Here is a 20,042-nt window from a genome sequence, read left to right as displayed (position 1 = left end):
AGTCACTCGGATTCCGAAATGGAATCTCACTCAAGCTCCGAAAGCAGTGTGACCGAAATGGATCAACCAATCAGTCATCACCTATTCTGGATGAATAGGGGATGTGTTCGTAGCCTCCTCAATCATTGGAAACAAGAAGAAGGCGATCCTTTCCATCCACTACATTGCCCTCTTGGCGAAGAACCTGAAGCACTTACCGGCGAACCTGTTCGAGACACCATTTTCTCTCTCATTTCCAGGGTATCTCGTCACGATTATATACTACATCAAATTCTAGATTTTATTTATCCGCTCGTTCCGACCGACAATCATCCTGGAATAATAGAAGAAGTCAACGAACTTCGCGCTCGCGTAGTGGCTTTGGAGAATATGGTGCAGAGATTACAAACACCAGCAGCAGCACCAGCAGCATAACCAGTACCACCATCATCAACGCCAACAGTACCATTACCACCTCCAACCACAACCGCGTTGTAAACCTCAACTTCACAATCTGTCCCACGAGCATCAACGTCATACGCACCATAGATACCATGGAGTACCAACAACAATAACTGACGAAGCATTAATTCATAACTTCATTGGAGAAACATTCCGCGGCGATTATATAATCTCTAAAGTCTTAGAGATTATCTAATCTAGCCCTAACCATAAATCAGTTAAGCGAACCAAAATGATAGAAGGAAGAGTAGAAACCCTGACAAAAATGGTGTGTGATTAACAAGTTAAAATTGTTTTACCAACAGCATCAACAGTACCGTCAACGTCACCAGCATCGTCAGTACAGTCAACATTAGAATCAACAACACCTATAACATCACAAACTCCGTCAGTTCAAGAATCACTGTCCACATCATTACGAATCAATAACGTGTATATTGTATCAACAAGTTATGAAGAATTAACTCATTCCCTCTGAAGAAATTATATATATATATTATATATATATATATATATATATATATATATATATATATATATATATTATATATATATATATATATATATATTTTGAAATAAAAAATGAATCTTTCCGTGCTAAGCTATTGTGTGTGAATCTTAACTACTCGGTTAATTCATATTACAAATATGCAATAATGTACGTCCCTCGCCCGCAACTTAACCATCGTTAACTACAATCTCTGTCTCAATTCAACAAGTTCCAATTCCTAATAAATCAAGTATATATTTGATTTTACACTTCATCATTGATGTAACCGAAACTTTTCAGATAACATCATTCGTACTTTGCGAAGTTCACAAGAATTTAACGAAAACCAACATCACATCTCAACAAATAACGAAGTATTGATTCATAATTTCAATATTATTGAAGAAATACTTATGTAACCTCTAAAGCCTTCAAGGAATTATTCAATTCTAGTTCCAACCGTAAATCGAATGAGTTTAATTTAGTATTAACTCATTAAAATCTATGTTACATCTGAGGAGAATATATACATATATATTTTCATAAAGACTGTAATTCTTATGTACAAAATATTAATTGTGAAATTTTTTTAACGGGTAGGTAATACCCAAGAGATATATATAAATTCACAATTAATATGTTACATTCTTCGAATCAGATTAAGCAAAGTATCAATTATACTTCCTACTTTCACAATAATATACATTCTTTCATAGAAATCAAAACAACCATACTCATTCAAACCCAATTACATATTCTGATTTTAAAATCTCTGAATTCAATTCGAGATATAACCGGTAACATCACTTTTAGATTCCTACATCTTTCAAAGCTATACTTTGACTTCAAAAGTGTGTTAGAACATCAAATGTATACAAACGATTACAATCTGTGTTCAAAACCTTCGAAAATCTCTGAAGACACTTCAAATAATGAGCAATCGAGATGATGATCCAACCACATATTACCCACAGTTATGTACTTAAAAAGCTCTCGAAACCAAAGTCATAATTCAACACATATCTGTGTAAGATCTTTTGGCATTTATTAGCCAAAATAACCTTGCAATTCCTTTGCAAAGTAGCAAATTATATCACAGCTCCAGCAAGACAACTTCAATTTTTTCATTCGGAGTAGCCTTATCATAATTTTGATATATGTGATTACCCTTTTGTTACCGGAGAACCTTTCATATTCCACCACATTAGCAATAAACTTACCAACAACTTCACTGATCTTGGGCATTCCGAAGAATCTTTATATTTATCGAAACCTCATCATTTACTCATCTGCCTCTTGTAACGAGAATTGCCATACGAATCATTGGGAATTAGCAATCAGTATTTTGAAATCTCACAGCATGTTGACACCAACAGTTATACATAACGTCTATTTCCAAGACTTACATACTTCGAATGTGAAGTTTCTGAAAAACACTCTGAACCGCGAACTAGTTCTCGAAATGCTGATGAAGCAAAAAAATCTGTAAACGACCTTAGCAGTAAAAAGTTTGATGATAAAGATTAGTGTATTAACAAAGCTCAGAAATAGAGAAGTTTTGGAACTGGAAAACGGATTGAGCAAAGTATGAAAGAGGCTGTGGACAAATCACAAAGACTGAACCTGCCTTCAGAGAATCCAAATGATTCAGTGTCTGCTGAAGTCATTAACGAATACCTTGCTCCTGACACTAAACCCTTACAGACAATATTCTTCATCATCCTCTGATTTTAGAAATTCTAAGATATCATCGTATCTTTCATTATAAATATCCTCCATATTTCTGAAGATATTTCCATAACTATTCTTATCTGGAATCATTTATCTCTTTGCGCTCTCTGTATTACATCAAAAAGGAAACTGTTTAGTTCCTATACTCTGTAAACCTTTGAGTTTAAAATATGAATGTTTTTGAAGTAGTGTTGGAAACTGAAGCATGAGTTAGTATAATATAATGACACTTGATCAACATAATTATATTACAGTAATTCATGCTGAGTTTCTAAATGGAACGTGATGATTCACAGATCATAACATCATCATGTACCATGTTATACGACTCTTGTATTCTATTTAACCTCTAAAATATCAAGAAAATATTTCTTGATGATTCGGCCTTTTACAAGGTATTCTAGTAATTTGACAAGTCAAGATCGTGCCATCACAATTTCCTTCCTAGAACATTAACAATGTTCATTCCGAAATTCATATCTGTGAATTCTGGACCATTACAAGCGGTGCTTAATCGCAAGAAGAAGAAACGAAAGGACAAAACTCCGAAATAGAAATTGGGGTATAAATTGCAGCAAATAAAAGAGAGCATTAACTGTGGATGACAATGATTATAGAAGATAGAAACAGAGACTTTGAAATATAAGGGAAGATATAAAGCCCAACTACAAACCAAAAATTATAAACCATATATATCGATGCATATAGCAATATAAAGACACGGGAGAACTAGAAACACTATAAACCCAAGAGTATAGTAGAAGTAAATAGATTCTTCCGGCGGTAGATGAAAAAGAAGAATGACCGATATGAAAGTTATAAGTATATCGAGAATCAGAACTGGATGGAGCATATTGATGAATACTTTAAAATATGAGTTGAGGGGGAAAGAATAGAAGGTGATGAAACATGACTAGGAACTTAGAAATCAACATATTTAACACACATAATGACGGAATAAGTGAATCAAACCCTCTAGTGAATAGGTTAAGCTTTTTGGGATTAATTTAGTCATACCACAACTAAATCAAGTGTGATTAGATCAACACCTAGAGCTATTATTCACCACCTGGGTGATTTGGGTTGAGAGAGAATCGGAGGAGCTCACCAGATCTGAGTGTGTGTAACAAATGAAAGGCTTAACCTAAAATGAAGAACATAAGACTTTATATACCCCTGCTGTTGACTCACCCGTACGATTCATCCATCACACATACGAGTTGGCTTCATCAGCCGTACGGGTGATCACTCACTCGTGTCTTCTCATTTAGGTTGTAATTGTAACTTAGCTCAGCATCAACCGTGCGTATGAGCCTGTCAGCCATACGAGTGAGGCTTCACTCGGACGTCTGACTAAGTCTAACATAGTCAAACATCCAAATCTCGTTCCTGCAGTTGTTGTAACCACATACAAACACGGATAGGATAATAACGAACGATCATGGTGGCCTGTAAATTGTTGTACCTGCAATGGACATGGGTAGATGTCTAGGGACTTGCATAAAATGCATCAACATAAGGTGTGAGTTGTAAGAAAACGAAGGAGGTGAATTTATAAGAAAATCTCCGACAGAAGAATTAAAATGGACGATCGCATTTAAAGCGGATCCTAATTCCTTTTGTTACCGGAGAATCAAATCTTATTACAAAGATTTTCTTCAAATCCCTTGAAATCTAGAAATCAATCATATCTACGTCAAATGATAAGATGAATCTACACTTACTCATTTCACTCTTCTATGTTAGCTTCATTCGTACTCTTCATATAAATGGATTGTTTATCCAAATTATTCGCTGATGATAAAACTCTAATTTTCAGCCTGTATGCATCATGAAAACATACTTATTATCATTCACGACCTTTCCACTCAAATTTCGGGACAAAATTTCTTTAACGGGTAGGTACTGTGACAACCCGGAAATTTCCAACCAAATTTAAACTTTATCTTTATATTATTCCGACACGATAAGCAAAGTTTGTTAAGTTAAATCTAAAGAATTTTAAATTGTGTTCATACATTCATTATAACCTCGACCAAATTCTGACGATTCACGAACCGTTATATATAAATAAGTATGTATATATATGTATATATATATTATAACTTGAGAATATTAATAAAGTATTAAACGTATAATACTTTACATGAACGTATTTGTTTCAATATGTTTATCGATGGAATTAGAAGATAATATCAAATGATTGATTTATCAGATACATTATGATATGATTACGGGTCTATGTTATGAGGTCCACTGTGATTTAAGAAATCTATTCTTTTTGACAACATTCGGAAAATGGTAAAGTGATTTATAAGTAAGAACGTGAAGTGTAAATAACTTAGATGTTGGATATCGACAAGTTATGTAACTCGACATTTTTCATTAAGATGATTTCATACGTTTATTTAACCTTTGAACTTTATCCCATGCTTCACCAACAAACTGTAATTTAAAAACTTGAAACCTATTATGAATATATATGATTCTACTTTTCTAAAATATTTTATGATATAACGATTTCCATTATTTTAACCTTTAAACAAAATGATTCTTAAAAATATATTTGGTTTTGAAAAACAAAATTATTATATTTATTTGATTTAGTTTCAAACGTACAAAAACGTTTTCAGTTTAAAAAGAACTTTATTATTAAAATGTATATAACTTTTATAAATATCTAGAACCACTTTTGACAACTCATTACTTAACCAGTATGATAAAGATAACGATATTTATATTTTATTTTATTAAATATATATAACGATTTAAATTAATATTATATATATTTATACGTGTATTATACGTACATAGTTTTATACTTTTACTATACTTAAACTTTACTTTAACTTTAATAATTCACTTTAATAATTCATACTTTAATAATTCACTTTAATAATTCATACTTTAATAATTCACTTTAATAATTCATACTTTAATAATTCACTTTAATAATTCATACTTTAATAATTCACTTTAATAATTCAAAAATCTATTATAAATAGAATTCAATAGGTTTCATTATTTTATAAGAAACTTGAAAATATTTTTCTCTAAACTCTCTCAATCGATTTACATATATATATTTACTCCGTATTATTTCAAGATATTATTAGTATACATAAAATATTACGTCAGATTGCTGTCCGAGTGATTTTGAAATTATTTTTCGAGTGGGATTGGATTAAGGAAATTATAGGTTATAGCTATGGAGGTGATTGGGTATGGTTAATGGGTATGCTTGTGAGATCAATATAGTGTTTATCATCTCCGTTGCGTCTACGTACCTTTCCTGCAATATTGAATCTCAATATTGATACGAGAGCACTCATAATTTAACTTTTACATACTAATAGTGTATCCCTGACTAGTGCTCGAGTATATAGGATTATGCATATTTGTACTTTTGATATTGCCTTTAGTTAGGTTATGTTGAATCCTGAATTAGTTATATATGCAACTGAGATAAGGTATAAGATATGCATGTCGTTGGAAAGCTAGCGAAAAATTAAGAACTTTTCATTTAGATATCGAATGATTTCGATGAACGGATTTGAAGTTATAGTCCATCGAATTTTTGTATTATTTTTAAAAATGATTATTATTATCGTCGTTATTATCGTCGTTCTAGTTTTATCTTATTATTATTATTATTATCTTTATCAATAAAAGGATTTATCATTAAAAATTGTTATTTTTTTTATTATTACTATCGTTATTATCGTTAAAGTTATAATTAGTATTATTATTATTATCCAATTATTATTATTATTATTATTATTGGTATTATTATTATTATTATCATTATTAATATATATATCATTATTTAAAAATGGTTATTGTTATTGTTATTATTATTATTACTATATTATCATTAAGATAATTATTAGTATTATCGTTAATAATGTTATAGTAACTATCATTATTAATATTAGTGTAATTAAAATAAATATTTGTAACCCCTAATTATTTTGATTACTATTATTATCATTATTACGAACACGATATAAAAGACGATTAAAAGCTATTAAATGAAACGATTAGGAAATAATGGGTAAGAGTATCATGATGAAATTAAAATATTATTACATATTGATTTAGATAAAATTATCGTTCTTATTATTTTTATCATTACTATTATTATTAAAATTATCGTTAGTATTAAAACTATCATTTTAACAAAAATTATCATTTTAATAGAAATGTCATTGTTACTATAAAATATCATTATTATTATTATTATTATTTTAAATAGAATTATTATTTTAAAGATAATATTAAAAATTATCGTAAATATTAAAGTTATCATAATTAGAATTATCGTTTTATCATAATGTCATCTTAGTAATTATAAATATTGATATTTTTATAATAATAATTATTATTACAAAATAATACAACTTTTACTTACTATCATTATAGATATTATTTTATCAAATAAATATTTGATACAAACATATTTTACTACGTGTAATAACTTACTTTAATAATACCTATCATATTATCTTTATAATATTAAATGAACCCTATAAATTTTATTACTTAATATATATAAAAGTATATTTTATTATATAAATATAATATAAAATTTTATTTATTAATAAATAAATTATGTTATTTACTCTAATAAATCTTTTAAAAATATTTAAAAATATAAAACGACGATATTTAAACTATATATTAATAATGTATAGATTTTTGGAAATTATTTTAAGTCAAATTTACTTTTGTTGACTTTTGCATATTAGTCTCGAGCATTAGGATTGTGGTACACTATGACTTGACCTAATTTGTTTGACAAATATTAACCAACACATAAATATATATAATTAATTTAGGTTCGTGAATCCGAGGCCAACCTTGCACTTGTTCAATGACGTTATATGTATTTTTACTACGAAATACAGTATGGTGAGTTTCATTTACCTTTTTACCCTTTATATTTTTGGGACTGAGAATACATGCGCTTTTATAAATGTTTGACGAAATAGACACAAGTAATTGAAACTACATTCTATGGTTGAATTATCGAAATCGAATATGCCCCTTTTTATTAAAGTCTGGTAATCTAAGAATTAGGGAACAGACACCCTAATTGACGCGAATCCTAAATATAGATCTATTGGGCCTAACAAACCCCATCCAAAGTACCGGATGCTTTAGTACTTCGAAATTATATCATGTCCGAAGGAGGATCCCGGAATGATAGGGGATATTCTTATATGTATCTAGTTAATGTCGGTTACCAGGTGTTCACCATATGAATGATTATTTTTGTCTCTATGCATGGGACGTATATTTATGATAACTGGAAATGAAATTCTTGTGGTCTATTAAAATGATGGAAATAAATGATTATGATAAACTAATGAACTCACCAACCTTTTGGTTGACACTTTAAAGCATGTTTATTCTCAGGTGTTAAAGAAATCTTCCGCTGTGCATTTGCTCATTTTAAAGATATTACTTGGAGTCTTTCATAGCATATTTCGAAGAACGTTGCATTCGAGTCATTGAGTTCATCAAAGATTATTATTAAATCAATTTATAGTTGGATAGTGGATATTATGAAATGGTATGCATGCCTGTCAATTTTTGATGTAAAGAAAGATTGTCTTTTAAAAACGAATGCAATGTTTGTAAAATGTATCATATAGAGGTCAAATACCTCGCAATGTAATCAACTATTGTGAATCGTTTATAATGTATATGAATGGGTCCTTTCATTATGCTTATTTAAACTTCCGTAATCATGATGTTTGACGTGTTGATTTTAGTTTATTCCCATGAGTTAATTGTTCTTTGTCCTGGATTATTCGATATGTCCATACGGATTTGTCCATAATAGTCCATCGGTCATAATCATAAAGTGCGAAAGTCTTCGTCAAATTATTCTTATTCCCGAAGTCAAATATTTCAACTAATTGGGGATTCGAATTGTAACAAGGTCTTAATACTTTGTTTAATGAATACACCAGGTTATCGACTGCGTTTAATCCATGGTTTTACTACTTTGTTAACAATTACACCAATTACCCTTGAATGTAATCCACCCCTGTTTCAACAAATCTATTAACTATTAATCCAGTTCTGTGTTCGGTAAAATGAACAATTATTGGTATTTATAGATATCCCGCCCACCGTACCCAGTCAAGCGTATGTGGTTATATATAAATACGTCAAATTATAAGTCTATATATTAAATTAACGAGGTATCATTTAGTTAATATAAAGCCCATTAATAGCCCATAGTCTAATTTCCACAAGTGTCGATCTTTTGTCCAAACCCCAATTATGGTACAAAGCCCAATTACCCAATTTTAATATTTAGCCCAACATCACGATTACTTCGACTTAAATAAGCATAATAATAACTTAGCTACGAGACATTAATTTAAAAAGGTTGAACATAACTTACAATGATTAATAATAGCGTAGCGTTACACGGACAGAATTTTGAGTTACACCCTTACAACATTCGCTAACATACCCTTATTATTATTAAAATTAAAATTAAAATTAAAATTAAAATTAATATATATATATATATATATATATATATATATATATATATATATATATATATATATATATATATATATATATATATATATATATATATATATATATATATATATATATAGATATGTATATATATATATGTATATATATATATATATATATACGAGTTAGAGATAGATAAAGAAAAAGATGTGATTTTGATCAACCAAAACTGCGAATTTATAGGACCTGACCCTCAAAATGGGGCCATGCGATCGCATGGATTTTACTCTTCCAGGCCATGCGATCACATGGCCAGCTGGGAGAGCTCACATGTCTTTGTTTGCATCTTGCCGACGGTTTATAAATATATATATAATATATAAATAATTTTAGGAAATATTTAAATATTATATTATATTTATGTGCATAGTTAATTCGTAATTTTTAGTCCGTTGCGTCGAGCGTTGAGAGTTGACTCTGGTCCCGGTTCTGGATTTTCGAACGTCCTTGCGTACAATTTAATATCTTGTATTTTGCGTTTTGCGGCTTGTACTCTTGCAATTTTGAGACGTTTCTTATCAATAATTGGAACCACTTTGATTGTATTTTGTACTTTTGAGCTTTTTGGTCGTTTGCGTCTTCAATTCGTCGAATCTGTCTTTTGTCTTCACCTTTTATTATTTAAACGAATATCACTTGTAAATAGAATAATTGCAACTAAAAGCTTGTCTTTCTTGAGGGATAATGCTATGAAATATATGTTCGTTTTTAGCATTATCAAATATTCCCACACTTGAGCGTTGCTTGTCCTCAAGCAATATAGTCTTGAAATAAAAATACCAGAATCACTTCTTTATTCTTCACACTTTGTACATTAGTGATTTCTATACAGCGGTATGAACAATGGTAGTAACGATGTGGTTTACAGTCTCACATGACTATAAAAATTTAGATCCTTAAGGAAATTGGATCTTTATGAAAACATTTGATCTTTTGAAAATACAATCTAGCTTTTACCCTAGATAAGTTTTCCGGAATAACCCTTCACCGGTGTTTGCAAAATCTTTTTGTGGGTTTGGTGGGTTTCAGATTTGAAAATTTTAGCTCAAAACTTGCGGTTTTGTGTCACCCACTTGCTAACCTTATATTGGGAAAGCAACACATCCAGTATACTTGCTCCGTATATTACCTTTCGGTAAACTATCGTCCGGTTGTAAAGGAAAGCGTTGAACAAGCAACTGTTAAGGCAATGTCCCCTGACATGCTTTTAATTATGGTTTATAACGTGTCGGATGCAATTACTATCCTTTGTAGGAGCAATAGTAAAGCTCACCCTATAGTTTTTCGGTCTGGCACAAGGTCCTGTCTTCAACCATGCTATACAACCACCGTTCTTACGGTTGACACCCGATTTGGTTCAGGTGACCTAATGAATTTCAGGTGAATTCCTAGGAATTTACGTTCAATGGTAATGAACGCATTAAAAATGGGTTTTTCAGAAAACAAATCGGTTTGTAATTTTGATCAAAATATTTTCTCGTTCAAGCTCGAGTTTAGATATCATCGAATTTCATGAGTTTGAATTCTCAATCTTTAAGGTCAATCTCAAGGATTGAGTAATATCAGTCTTAAAAGCTGATTTTTGATCTTTAAAGGAGATTATCCTTTCTGGGGGTCTGATTCATTAGTCTTATCAAGCTAATTTTCTCGGCGCCCTCCTCATTTTACGAGACAGATCCTCTCATGGTTAGGATACGTCTGACCACTTGGCGACCCTGTTTGATGCTGAGGTCCGTGGATTTCCTGCTGATTTTAGTGATGACTTTTCTAGATTTTTCGTCAACCTACAGCTGGTCTGGACGACAACTTCCTAACCTAAATCAAGAAGCGCGTTTCTTTTTCGGAAGACTTTACTTCCTTTTAATGATGGAATTAATTCATCGTGTAGATCCATCTTTCTTTCAAATATATTACAATTTACCGGGTAAAACAGTTAATTTTGTCCAAAACAAAAGTATCTTCAATTATTTGTACAAAAATATGTGATATATGTTTTAAATAACTTGGTAAATTTTTTCCACACTTGGCTTTTATTTTCCTTTCTTTGCCTTTTTATTGTCCTCTATTCCATTTTAAATGAATTCTAACATTTTGGGTTGTTTCTCAATTTATGTCCTTTCCGAGGTGATAATAATTTCGGTGTTAACACCTAGTTTTATCGTTCATAAATATGTTAACACCTAGTTTTACTAGAATTGGGTAGTCAGTATATAAGACTAGGGCTGTTCTTTATTATCAGAGAGCACTAGATTCTAATACAACTACTGCGTTACTAGTATTTTTTAATGGTAACCAAGTGTTTAAATTAAAATTTTTAAAAATCCGAAAGAATTGATCTTGCAATGCCCTCATTTACAAGAAATCAGTAACATATTAAATTATTGAGGGTGATTAGCGTAGAAAAATGATTAAATTTTACCAAAGTTTTCATGGAGTAAAGATATTGGCGTTGTTTTAAGAGTAAAGATTTTTGGGTTTTTTAATGTTTTTGGCATACTTTAATTCAATAAGAGTAAAAATAATGATAATAAAAGTTCTCGTCCCGCCCTCGGGTAAAGCAATTTCGGTTCAACGACCTAGTTTTCAACTCACGACGAATTTTTAAAAATCAAATTTTTAACTTAGTGAAATAAAGTAAATTTTTGTTTTTAAATTCACACTAAACTTAAATTTAAAATGCATAAAATTAAAAATTCATATAAATATCATTTTTATACATACAAACTTATATTAAAAATATTAATTTTTTAAATATTTACAAACTTAAATTTATTTATTTTAAAAAGTTTACAATATTAATTTAATATTTATATCTTAATTTTAAAAACATAGTAAAATTAAAAATTAAAAATCTTTTTGGTCTTTTATCCCACTTTAATCAATCAAATATTATCAAAAATATACACCCCTCTTTTTGGTAAAGTAATTTCGGTTCAACGACCTAGTTTTACTCCTGACGAATTTCTGAAATATTTTGGGTTGATTGATTAAAGATATTTTTACCTTAAGAATAAACGGTAAATTTCGCAGTGATGTAATAAATTTTTGTATGATATCAATAATTTCGATTACGCATACCTAATTTTATTGAATACCAGTTTAATACTTTATAGCGAACGATTCAGCGTTTATTATCAAAAGGTTAAAAGCAATAAAAATAAAAATAAAAAATGTACATACTTACCTATGAGAAAGAATTCTCAGAGACCTGCTTTAGCCGATTCATAGGAGAGTCGTGTGATTTGGTTCTCCATAGCTACGTAAGCATAACCTTGAATCTTCAATATCTTTTCTTCTAAACATATAAACGGTCCTTCTCTGCATAGAGTAACAAATTCGGTGTTTGAATATGTTTGATTATTTGAACATTTACCTTCGTGTGACCATTTTCCGCATTTGTAACATCTTTCAAGGTGTCGTGCTCTTCTTTTTGTTGTGGATTTTGATTTTCCTTTACCAAAATGTATCTTATGATGATTTTTTCTGAGTTCTTTTCTTACTCCGTCCATTTTTTTCTCTTATGAATGATACCAGTTCACTCGGAAGTGTGTCATTATTACGTTTAGTAATCATAGCATGTAGCATTAGACCATGGTTCAGATCAAAGGAATTCTTCATCTCGTAAAACCTAAAAAAAATTAAAATTCAGAATGGGGGGAGAAGACTAGTTATTTAGGGTCTGCTAGGGAAAGACCATTCGGATTCCATTCTCGAGAACTACACGAAAACAGAATATCTAACTCTAACAGAAATACATATTACCCTAAAAAGATTCGAACCTCCCCACACTTAGTTAGATGTGGTGTTGAAATTGTGATTAACGTTATTTTCAATTGGATCATCAACAACTTATATATCTCTGACTTTTGCTTCAATTCATTTGTTGATTTCCTCCGTAACTTTCACAAATTCAACTAACATTGCCTTTTTTTTGGGTGATAAATTGGATACTAATCGGTTACATAACTTAAAGTTTTCCTTAATCTTAGCATCGTGAATCCGTTTATAAAGTTTCTTCGTTGAACTGTTAAAAACGGGTTCATCTAATTTCGTATCATCAACGGGGTTCTTTGTGATCGGATCATCATTAAGTGTTTCTTCATCTTCCCCACACTTATGTGTTTTTATTGGTTTAACAGTTTTGGTTTGGTGGAGATCTAAACTTTCGGTTCACAAAGGTGATCGATTTATCACCATCCCTAAGTGTCATTCTACCTTCTCTTACATCAATGAATGCCTCGATGGTTGCTAAAAATGGGCGACCTAAAATTAGAGGAATATCAAGGTTTTCCTCCATATTAATAACTATGAAGTTAGCAACAAAGGTTAAACTTCCCACGTTAACAAGTAAATTATTTGCTATTCCAACCAGGTGTTTAATGGTTAGGTCAAATAATTGAACACCTATTTTGGTTGGTTTTAATTTACCCATACCTAATCTTTTGTATAAGAAAGAGGTATAATATTTGCACTTGCTCCTAAATCTGCGAGTCCATTATATATAGCACCATCTTTAAGCAAGCAAGAAATGATAAATTCACCCGGGTCTCCTACTTTAGTAAGTCGAGTTGGTTTGTAAACCTTTTTCGGGTGTTCTTTTCTTGGTTCTTTCATTTCTATTTGAACTTCTTGTTCACATTTTCCTTCCTTTCTTGGAATGGGAGGTTTCTATAAGAATTCTTCTTCATCACTCCAATTTGAATCCTCCCCATTTTCCAATTTTGATTTTTCATATGTTGTTGATAACATATTTATGTTTTCATTTTGAAGGTTTTCTTGGGTGGTGAAATTATGATTGACTTCATTGTCAACTTCCATCGGACCATGTATGTAATATTTAACTCTGTGACCATTAACTTTAAATTCAATCCCATTTGAATTTATTAAATCTATTGTTCCGTATGGGAAAACTCTTTTGACTATAAATGGTCCAGACCATCTTGATTTAATTTTCCAGGAAATAGCTTGAATCGTGAATTGAAAAGAAGAACTCTGTCTCCTTCTTTAAATTCTTTTGAACTTCTGATTCTTTTATCATGCCATTTCTTCATTCTTTCCTTATAGATTAGGGAATTTTCATATGCCTCAAGTCTTAATTCTTCTAATTCGTTTAGTTGACTTAATCGTAGACGTCCGGCTTCATGTAAATCAAGATTACATGTCTTCAAAGCCCAAAATGCTTTGTGTTCAATTTCTACTGGAAGATGACATACTTTTCCGTAAACGAGTCTAAAAGGTGTGGTTCCAATTGGAGTTTTGTAGGCTGTTCTAAAAGCCCAGAGTGCATCCTCCAATTTCATGGACCATTCTTTCGGATTTGATCCTACGGTTTTCTCTAGAATACGTTTTAAAGCTCGGTTGGTATTTTCAACTTGTCCACTTGTTTGTGGATGATAAGCGGTTGAGATTTTATGAGTTACTCCATATCTTTTGAGAACTTTCTCAAGTTGATTGTTACAAAAATGAGTACCCCGATCACTTATTAAAGCTTTCGGTGTTTCGAACCTTGCAAAAAGACGTTTTAAAAAGTTGACTACAACTCGTGCATCGTTAGTCGGGAGAGCTTGTGCTTCCGCCCATTTATATACATAATCAATGGCAACGAGAATGTAGAGATTATTATGAGATTTTGGAAATGGACCCATAAAGTCAATACCCCAAATTTCAAATACTTCACATACATGAATGACATTTTGTGGCATTTCATCACGTTGACTTATTTTTCCGGCCCTTTGACAAGCATTACAGGATTTGCAAAGAAGGTGTGCGTCTTTGAAAATTGTAGCCAATAGAATCCAGCATCGTAAACTTTTCTTGCTGTGAATTGAGGCCCATAATGCCCTCCTGTTGGTCCTGTGTGACAATGGTTTAAGATTTGACTAGCTTCATCTCCGAATACACATCGGCGTATTATTCCATCGGGACAACTTTTAAACAAATGTGGATCTTCCCAGAAATAGTGTTTTATATCACTAAAGAATTTCTTTCGTTTTTGGTACGACAACCCTTTTTCAAGGAATCCACATACTAAGTAGTTTGCATAGTCTGCGAACCATGGAATTTCATTATAATCTATCTTCAATAGATATTCATCAGAAAAGTTGTCTTGTATGGCCGATTCATTCAGAACTTCTAATTCAGGATTTTCAAGACGGGAAAGATGATCAGCGGCAAGATTTTCTGCTCCCTTTTTATCTCGGATTTCAATATCGAACTCTTGTAAGAGTAAGATCCAATGGATTAATCGTGGTTTAGCATCTTGTTTTGAAAATAGGTATCTAAGAGCAGAATGGTCGGTATAGACCACCGTTTTAGCTAGAATGAGATATGAACGAAATTTGTCAAAAGCAAAGACAATAGCAAGGAATTCTTTTTTAGTAGTTGTGTAATTCGTTTGTGCTCCTTGTAACGTCTTACTAGCATAATAAATAGGTTGAAATCGCTTTTCAATCCTTTGTCCTAAAACGGCTCCCATTGCAAAATCACTTGCATCGCACATAAGTTCAAATGGTAGATTCCAATTTGGAGTTATCATGATCGGCACATTAGTGAGTTTTTCTTTAAGAATATTAAAAGATTTGATGCATTCATCTGAAAAGATGAATGGTGCATCTTTTTCTAGGAGCTTACTCATAGGAGTGGAAATTTTAGAAAAATCTTTTATGAAACGTCGGTAAAAACCGGCATGCCCTAGAAAACTCTTAACTCCTCTAACATTGGTGGGATGTGGAAGTTTAGCAATTACATCTACTTTAGCTCTATCCACTTCAATTCCTTCTGTTGAAATTTTATGACCAAGAACAATGCCTTCTTTAACCATGAAATGACATTTTTCCCAATTAAGAACTAGATTTGATTGTTCGCATCTAATAAGCATTCGTTCAAGATTAACTAGACATGATTCAAATGTATCACCGAAGACTGAAAAGTCATCCATGAAAACTTCCATGCATTCTTCTATTATGTCGTGAAAAATCGCCATCATGCACCCTTGAAAGGTTGCAGGGGCGTTGCAAAGTCCAAATGGCATGCGTTTGTAAGCAAAATTACCATAAGGGCACGTGAATGTGGTTTTCTCTTGATCTTCGGGTGCTATCGGGATTTGAAAATATCCGGAAAAACTGTCAAGAAAACAATAGTAACTATTTTCGGCTAATCTTTCCAACATTTGATCAATGAAAGGTAAGGGAAAGTGATCTTTTCTGGTGGCATCATTTAAATTTCTATAATCAATACAAACACGCCATCCTGTTACAGTCCTAGTAGGAATAAGCTCATTTTTCTCATTTGTGATGACAGTCATGCCACCCTTCTTAGGTACGCATTGTACTGGGCTTACCCATGGACTATCAGAGATTGGATAAATTAAACCTGCATCTAGCAGTTTAATAATTTCTTTCTTAACAACATCTTGCATATTAGGATTTAGTCTTCGTTGGCGTTGCACATACGTTTTATGACCTTCTTCCATAAAGATTTTATGTGTGCAATACGAAGGACTTATTCCTTTAATGTCATGAATCTTTCATGCAATAGCTGGTTTATGAGCTTTTAGCACAGAAATGAGTTGAGATTTTTCATTTTCAGTAAGAGAAGACGATATTATTACAGGTAATTCAGATTCAGCATGTAAATAAGCATATTCCAAATGGTTTGGAAGTGGCTTTAACTCTAATGTCGGTGGTTCTTCTATCGATGATTTATATCGATATCTGCCTTCTTCTTTTAGCATTTGAATTTTTTCTGTTGTTGGTTCATATCCATTAGCCATAAGTGTAGCTAACATTTCAGTTTCATCAATTGGTTCAGTTCCTTCTCCTAAAGAACATTCTCCTGTTCCTTGTAATTCTGGAAATTCTTCTAACAATTCTGCATGTGAATCTATAGTTTGAATATAATAGCATGTATCATCTGCAGATTGCGGTTGTTGCATTGCTCTATCAACTGAAAAGGTAACACTTTCGTCCTCTATACTTAGGGTCAGTTTCTTACCAAACACGTCTATTATTGCTTTAGCCGTGTTTAAGAATGGTCTTCCTAATATGAGAGGAACTCGAGAATCTTCTTCCATGTCCAGAATAACAAAATCTACTGGAAATACTAAAGTACCAACTTTAACTAGCATGTTTTCCATTATCCCTCTAGGATATTTTACTGATCTATCTGCTAGTTGTATGCTTATTCGTGTTGGTTTCAATTCTCCAAGGTCTAGTTTAGCGTATAGTGCATACGGCATTAAATTTATACTAGCACCTAAGTCTGCCAATGCTTCTATTGAACTAAGACTACCCAGAAAATATGGAATTGTGAAACTTCCTGGATCTGAAAGTTTTTCTGGTATCTTATTCAATAGCACTGCAGAACAATTAGCATTCATTGTAACAGCCGAGAGTTCTTCCATTTTCTTTCTATTTGTGATTAGATCTTTCAGAAATTTAGCATATCTAGGCATTCCTGAAATCACATCAATGAAAGGAAGATTGACATTCATTTGTTTAAACATATCCAAGAATTTGGATTGCTCGGCTTCAAGTCTCTCTTTTCTCATTTTACTCGGGTAAGGAAGTGGTGGTTAGTATGGTTTAACATAAGGTTTAGCCTTAACTGTGTTATCTTTATTAACCTTTTCAACTACCGGTTATGTTTCCTTATCTTGCTCAGATTGTGGTTCTTGTGGAGTAGGAATAGAGTCATCAGAAATTATTGGTATTTTCGGTGGTTTGAGTGTAATACCACTTCTTGTGGTAATGGCTTTAGCTGTTTCATTTCGGGGGTTAGCATTTGTATCGCTAGGTAGACTTCCCGGTTTTCTTTCACCTATCAACCTTGCTAGGTTACTTACTTCTTGTTCCAAATTTTGAATAGAAGGTTGTTGATTTCTAAATGCTTGAGCATTTTGTTCATTGGTTTGTTTCTGAGATGTGAAAAACTGCGTTTGAGATTCAACTAGCTTCGACATCATATCTTCTAAATTTGGCTTTTTATCATCGGTTTGTGGTGGTTTGTTTTGAAAATTAAGTCTTTGCTGATTGTAAGTATTGTTGGATACTTGTTGATTGCTAGGACCTTGTTGGTTGTTGTATGGAACATTTTGGTTATAGTTCTGGTTTTGATTGTAGATTGGTCTTGGCGGTTGATAATTATTCTGATAATTATTTCCAGGCCTTTGGTTTATGTATGAAACATTCTCTCTTTGTTCCATTGTTAGTTCAATACTGAGACAATCTTTTGTCAAATGTGGTCCTCCACACTGCTCACAACTAATTCGTATTGAGTGAATATCTTTAGTCATCTTCTCCATTCGTCTCTCGATAGCATCTATCTTTGCGGAAATGGAATCAAAGTCATGGCTAGAATCGGCTCTAGCTTCTTTAGATGATCTAACGATATCTTTTTCTTGATGCCACTCATGTGGGTGGGAAGCAGTGTTATCAATAATTTTGTAAGCGTCAGTTGTTGTTTTCTTCATAATGGAACCACCAGCTGCTATAGCTATGTCTTTTCTTTTAGTGATGTCGCATCCTTGGTAGAATATTTGTACTATTTGAAAAGTGTCTAAACCATGTTGCGGACATCCTCTCAATAACTTTCCAAATCTTGTCCACGCTTCATATAGAGTTTCATTTGGCTTTTGTGTGAACGTAACTATTTCTCCTTGAAGTCTTACGGCTTTAGATGTCGGAAAGAATTGTTTAAGAAATTTTTCAACTAAAACGTACCATGTATCAATCGCCCCTTCAGGTAACGATTCTAACCAATCTTTGGCTTCTCCCTTTAAAGTCCAGGGAAATAACATGAGATATATCTGTTCATCCTCTACTTCTCTTATTTTAAATAGAGTGCAGATCCTATTAAATGTACGAAGATGTTCATTTGGATCTTCCTTCGGTGCACCACTAAATTGGCATTGATTAGTTACCATGTGTAGGATTTGTCCTTTGATTTCATAATCTGGCGCATTAATGTCAGGTTGAGTAATTGCGTGACCTTGGACAGTGCGTTTAACTCACATTCGGTCTTCCATACTTAGAGGTTCCAAATTTTTCATGATTGAATTTGTTGAATCTGAATCACTAGAGGATTCTGATTTAATGGGTTGTTCCTCGACAATCTCCGTTTGAATGATTGGTGGTTCCGGAGGAAAGATTAATGGTTCAGGATCTCTGAATTGTCCCTGAATATCCTCCCGATTCTCAATTGTGTTATCGGGTTCAAAAAATGGATTATCGGAAATTTGAATTGGAGTACTTGGTCGACTAGATGACGATTCTAAAGAAAAATCAACGGCGACAATATTGGCTAGATGTCTTGATCGAGTTACAGGTGGTGAACGTACAAAAGGTGGTGAACGTTTTGCTCGGTGCATTCACTGAATATCCTATTAGTTATAAAAGATAAAAATTATTAAAGTTATCAAATTAATAGACTTTTCTGCTTTTGCTCACATTTCGAATAGCCAAAAGATGTAGCAGGGAGCCAGAACCCTTTAAATCGAAAGCTCACAACTCAGCCACTAACAAATCCAACTATTACTACGAAGCAGAAAATTTGGATGTCTATCAATTTAACCACTTAAAATAATTTTTCGTTGAAATTTAAAGAAATTTTAGATAAGAAATAGAAAATTATATATCCTAAAAACTAGAGTGGCGAAAAATAAGAAATAAAAAGAGCGCGTCGAAAAATGTCTAAAAATAATAAAAAGAACGTAGCGCGTCGAAACTTAAAAGTCTAAAAACTAAGAATTAAAAGTTACGTCTAAAAATATTAAAGCTTAGAGAAATTCTAAATCCAAAACGGCAATTACTTAAAAAGG

This window comes from Rutidosis leptorrhynchoides, chromosome 2 (genome assembly GCF_046630445.1).
Source record: "Rutidosis leptorrhynchoides isolate AG116_Rl617_1_P2 chromosome 2, CSIRO_AGI_Rlap_v1, whole genome shotgun sequence".
Lineage (NCBI taxonomy): Eukaryota > Viridiplantae > Streptophyta > Magnoliopsida > Asterales > Asteraceae > Rutidosis > Rutidosis leptorrhynchoides.
The sequence above is the reverse complement of the archived record's forward strand: the minus strand, read 5'-3'. Positions refer to the sequence as shown.